This window comes from Podarcis liolepis, assembly GCF_965112155.1.
Source record: "Podarcis liolepis genome assembly, chromosome: 7".
In the NCBI taxonomy this organism is placed as follows: domain Eukaryota; kingdom Metazoa; phylum Chordata; class Lepidosauria; order Squamata; family Lacertidae; genus Podarcis; species Podarcis liolepis.
In genome coordinates, this window is record NC_139561.1 from 8,611,197 (window position 1) to 8,617,425 (window position 6,229).

Genomic DNA, 6,229 nt, shown 5'->3' on the forward strand with positions numbered 1-6,229 from the left:
GCCCTCATAGAATCATAGAATCATAGAGTTGGAAGAGACCCCAAGGGCCATCGAGTCCAACCCCCTGCCAAGCAGGAAACACCATCAGAGCACTCCTGACATACGGTTGTCAAGCCTCTGCTTAAAGACCTCCAAAGAAGGAGAATCCACCACACTCCTTGGCAGCAAATTCCACTGTCGAACAGCTCTTACTGTCAGGAAGTTCTTCCTAATGTTTAGGTGGAATCTTCTTTCTTGTAGTTTGGATCCCTCCAGATGTTTGGGACTACAATTCCCATTATCCCTAGCTAACAAGACCAGTGGTCAGGGAATACCAGTTGCTGGGGAACATGCATATATTATATACGTAATTTGACTTGTATGCCCTCTTTCCATAGTTAGAACCATGCTCAAGGAGACTTACAACATGGGGGGAAATACATAATTACAAACACAGCAAAAGTAGTCACAAGCAAGAAATAAAACATTAAAAAGCACACAATCAAAGTAAACACAGATCCAGCGCCGAGGGCCTTCTGGCGGTTCCCTCATTGCGAGAAGTGAGGCTACAGGGAACCAGACAGAGGGCCTTCTCGGTAGTGGCGCCCGCCCTGTGGAACGCCCTCCCATCAGATGTCAAAGAGATAAATAATTACCTGACATTCAGAAGACATCTGAAGGCAGCCCTGTTCAGGGAAGTTTTTAATATGTAATGCTGTACTGTTTTTAACACTGATTGGGAGCCGCCCAGAGTGGCTGGGGAAACTCAGCCAGATGGGCGGGGTATAAATAATTTATTATTATTATTATTATTATTATTATTATTATTATTATTATTAACAATTTCCACATAAATCATAATAAAATTTGAAATAAAGATGTAAAGTATTAATATCGAAAACAGCAGCGACATCCTCTAAACATTATCCCAACCCAAGCATCTTTTCAGCAGCGGCAGCTTTTGTGTCAGGGTCCTGCCCTCCCTGGCCAGGTGGGAAAAGGCCTGAAAGCCAAGGAACAGGTCTTCTAGGACGGTCCCAAGATAGATCGTGCTATGGTGCCCTTCATGGGATAGAATTCCTGGCTAGATGGATCCCCTTTGGTCTGATTCAGCACATCTCTCCATTATGTTCTTGTTTTTAATTAGTGGTGGTGTGGAAAGCCCCCTCTAAAGCCCTATTACCTGCTTACCTGCTTGCTTTTTAAAGCTCTCACACCTTTTAGGATTTGTACCGAACGTGCGACTATTTAAAGCAAGGTCATTCTGTGCACATTCATGAAAGAGAACACAATGCAGCGTTTACACACAAGCAAGGTGGAGGAGGTGTAGTCATGGTTACTCAAAAATTCTTAGAGATTCATCCATTAAAAGAAAGGTTTCCTGGAAAATAATAGCCATATATCTATTTCCAGCACCACTGACTTTACATTCTGCAAAAGTGGGTACTCATGGCTTAGAAGAATGAGAAGCATGGATTCCAGTGCAACTAATATTACGACGTTTCACAAATTTTTCCATTTGCATTTCCTGTGCAGTTAGGGTGCTTTTTCCTGGTTTTGTTCTCCCTCCTCATCCTGAAGAACGATGAGTTGACACAGTGTTGGATCACCCAGTAGGCATGCTTAAGGCACCAGCAAAGCCAGGGGTACCCAGAAAAAAATAGATTTTTCTTAAAGGAATTTTGACATTTGATTTTTTTTTAATCAATCTTCATGAGAAAAAACTTCCTTATTTACTTCACACCCTTTCCCCATTTTTCTGTTCTCTATTTATTGCTGTGCCTTTCCCCACCCAAACCAGGGAGGCATCCTGCTAATGTAGATTGAAATAATGGGAGGGAATCAGATCCTGTCATGTGCTGCACATGATATACATGCTTGTATATTTTAGCATGCATGAAAGCTTTGTGTCATTTTGGAAAAAAATAATAATTGCAAGTTTAGCATTGTTTTTATTTTGAATTGTGGATGGGCACCACAGTATCCAATGTTTGTGGCCTCTAAAGATCTCAAACTAGCCTGACTTGACATGTTGGCTGCGTAACCAAAGAAGATGAAATGATCCCAAAAAGAAATAACATTTTCTCTTCATTTGGGGAGTGTTCATGCGCAGAGTGAAACCAGGGACATGAAAAGCTTCCCAACTTTTGTAGCCTACTTGTAGTTTTGTGGCCAGTTAAAAGCCATTATAAAACATTCAGTCCAGGAAATTCTACCGTACTTATTATTTCTGTGTGTGTCTTGAAACGGCTTGCCAAAGTTATTTCTAATGCAAATTGCTGTGAAGTACAGTCTTCCAAAGCAAAATATTTATATAGCAGTTTAGACTCTGCAATGTACCATATTGGCCCTAATATAAGCTGCACCTTTAAAATTTCGGGGTGGGGGGGAGAGAAAAAAATACAATACCCAAATAAACGCCACTCCCTTAAAATTCCGCAGGCACTCACACCCGTTCCGTTTTACTGTATGTCTGTTTCAGCAGCGATATCATAAAAGCCAATTTTTGTAAGGTCGCAAATTTAAGCCGCACTTCAACTTTTCACGGTCGGAATTTGGGGAAAAAGTGAGGCTTACATTCAGGCCAATATGGTCCTCCACACAGGCAGTAGTAAAATCCTATATGTGAAATTTCATGTGCAACTTGTATCCTAGACACTTTTGGTAGAGGTTTGTTGCATGCTTTTGTCCCCATTCTAATCTTTAAACAAAATATTTCCATTAATAATGTAATGCTATGAACCACCCTGAGATCTCCGGATGAAGGGAAGAATACATATCAAATAAATGACCAAAAAAAGGAATGATGAAAATTATTCTGGGTCTCTCCCTGACCCCAAAGCTAAGTTAGTTGCTGGGCTTTGCTGTGGGGGTATTGGTTGTGGTATAGTAATGTTGGATTGGCTTTTTATTCTTAAAGGCACATGGTCAGTTTTGCCATTTCAGCAAGTCTCCAGCTCTTAGCAATCCTTTCTTTCATTTCAATAGAAAGGGCTTTTGTGCGACGACTGGCAGACTTCGGGCTTGCAGGATCTCCATTGTTTTTACTAGAACGCTGAGATCCACCAACCAGAAGCAGGTGCACATGACATGCACTTCTAATGAATGAATTCTGAAACCGGGAATTTGTTCTGAGTACTGTACCAGAATGAACCTGACCTCACAAATCTAGTTCTGCTCACCCCCCAAGCCACCACCATTTCTGTTCTTTGGATAAGAGGCAGCCATTGTGCTGCTCCTACTGTGAACAATTGGATGTCTGAAATCCTTTCATTTACTGCAAATTCACAGTAAATTTACTGCAAGTTCTGAGAGTAGATCCAGACCTTCATTCTGCCCCCATCCCACCTGCAATGCCATTTACTGACATGCCAGAGATTCAGCTATACAGCTGCAAATAAAATGTTTTAAGTGTGTTATAAGTGTAATATACAATATGGAAAATTCAATGTATTTTTAAAAACGCTTTTCATAACATTTTTTATGTGTGTGTAGATTCCACACAGGGTTTCTGCCACAGCCAATGTGCTGGATCAACTCACAGCGCCCATTTTGTACTGTTGTATCCAGTTTTTAATACAGTGGTACCTCGGTTTTCGAGCATCTCGGAAGCCAAACGTTCTGGTTCTTGAAAGCCAAAAACCCAGAAGTACAGTGGTACCTCAGGTTACATACACTTCAGGTTACATACACTTCAGGTTACAGACTCTGCTAACCCAGAAATAGTGCTTCAGGTTAAGAACTTTGCTTCAGGATGAGAACAGAAATCGTGCTCCGGTGGCACGGCGGCAGCAGGAGGCCCCATTAGCTAAAGTGGTGCTTCAGGTTAAGAAGAGTTTCAGGTTAAGTACGGACCTCCGGAACGAATTAAGTACTTAACCCGATGTACCACTGTAAATGCTTCCGTTTTCAAACACACCTCATGTTTCTCAGTTTTCTCAATTGAACTTGCTGTCAGCCCATTGCGCTTCGGTTTTCAAACGTTTCGGAAGTTGAGCGGTCTTCTGGAACAGATTACGTTCAAGAACCAAGGTACCACTGGATGTGTATATCAATTTTAAAGGTGTGCAAAGGCATTGAAATGGAAGAGGCCAATGAAAGCATTATGCAACCACTTGTCACCATGGCACAGAGCAGGGATAACCAAAATGGTGCCCTCCAGATACTGCCGGACTACAACTCCCTGAAAAGGATATATCAAGAACTCTGGCCACAAGTTTCAGTATAAGGAATAATTCCTACTCAAGAGTTGAAATGAAAAACGTGTATATTCTGCTAAGAATAACAGTATGAAGCTAGTAGTAAATTTAAACACAACGTGTAAGTACGATAGTTTTAAGGTAATTGTAAGTTTGGACACAACGTTTAAGTACAGAAATAATGTAGTTTCAAATATACAGTGATATAGTACAATGGTGCATGAAATACCAGTGCACAACAATTGTCTTATACAAGTCTCAATGGCAGTCAAAAAGAGTCCATATTATATAAAATCAGAATAAAGAATAAGGAATAAAGGAACAAATAGGGCCAAAAAGGAGTATCCGGAGTGTGAATCAGATGTACGACTCAGTAGTGGTGACCAGGACAGGGCCCTGTTTCGGAGTAAATGCCTTCTTCAGCTGGTAATATCAAATAATATGTCAAAATAAATCAAGGTGCTTCAATACCATAGATCATAAATATAATAAATTATATACATTCTAAAGTGTGTTAACACATATCATGATATTTGGTTCCATACCTCGGTTTCTTGAGGACTATAAATCTGTTGGAAGTCTATATCTTTTGATTCTTTTATGTTTCTTTTTCGACATGCGTCTGCGGTCTAAACCACTGAGCCTAGGGCTTGCCAATCGGAAGGTCGGCGGATTGAATCCCCGCAACAGAGTGAGCTCCCGTTGCTCGGTCCAGCTCCTGCCAACCTAGCAGTTTGAAAGCACATCAAAGTGCAAGTAGATAAATAGGCACCGCTCCGGCGGGAAGGTAAAAGGCGTTTCCCTGCGCTACTCTGGTTTCGCCAGAAGCGGCTTAGTCAATGGCCACATGACCCGGAAAAACTACGGACAAACACCGGCTCCATCGGCCAGTAAAGCGAGATGAGCGCAGCAGCCCCAGAGTTGTCCACGACTGGATTTAACTGTCAGGGGTCCCTTTACCTTTAGTATATAGGTGTCTATCATCTCTTCCAACACACACAGTGGACTAACTGGGTGAGATTGCTAAGAGGTTTGGACTTTGGTGGGGAGCATCACTGCAATCACACCCAGCTCTATCCTTCCCAACCAAGCCAGGTTCTGTGGTCTCTGCATTTGCTCAGTGGCAAAGCAGACTCTGCGACCGCCTCCCTTACAGTGACAAAGGGTTGCACAATTGTTTCACTGGCTTCTTCATTTCAATGTAGTCTTTGTGTTGCACTCTTTAGCTTTCATTGTGTGGGTGTGGCATGCCTCAGGACATTTTCTCTGCTTCTCAAAGAGGTAATCTTTTTAGTAAGAGGGGAAATGTTAGAGGGGACAAAACCCAAGCAGCTGCTATAGGATCATTGCTTTATTAGGAGCAGCTTTAAAAAACCACCTTGCCAAACAGTTCTAGTTAATGTAGTCCAAAACGTCTCAAGGGCAGGATGGCAAACACTGGGTTAAAGCGTCAAGACCATGGGTAGGCAAACTATGGCCCAGGAGCCGGATCCAGCCCAATCGCCTTTTCAATCCATCCCACAGACGGTCCGGGAACCAGCATGTTTTTACATGAGTAGAATGTGTGCTTTTATTCAAAATGCATCTCTGGGTTATTTGTGGGGCATAGGAATTTGTTCATTTTTTTCTTCTTCAAAATATAGTTTGGCCCCCCACAAGGTCTGTGGGACAGTGGATCGTCCCCCTGCTGAAAAAGTTTGCTGACCCCTGGTCAAGAGTGTACAGAGGAGGAGCTGTATTAGTCTGTTACAGCTAAAACAAATGTCCTTGCTTAGGGAATCTTAAATACCGTATTTTTCGCCCCATAGGATGCACTTTTTCCCCTCCAAAAATGAAGGGGAAATCTGGGTGCGTCTTATGGGGCGAATGCAGGCTTTCGCTGAAGCCTGGAGAGTGAGAGGTGCGCACCGACCCCTCTCGCTCTCCAGGCTTCGGGAAGCTCTGCGCAACCCTCAGGAGACCGGCTCCGAGGGTTGCGCAGAGCTGCCTGCAGTCCCCGGCTCAGCACAGCTCTGCGCGGCCATCGGGAGCGGGGGGGCGAAGCCCCGCCC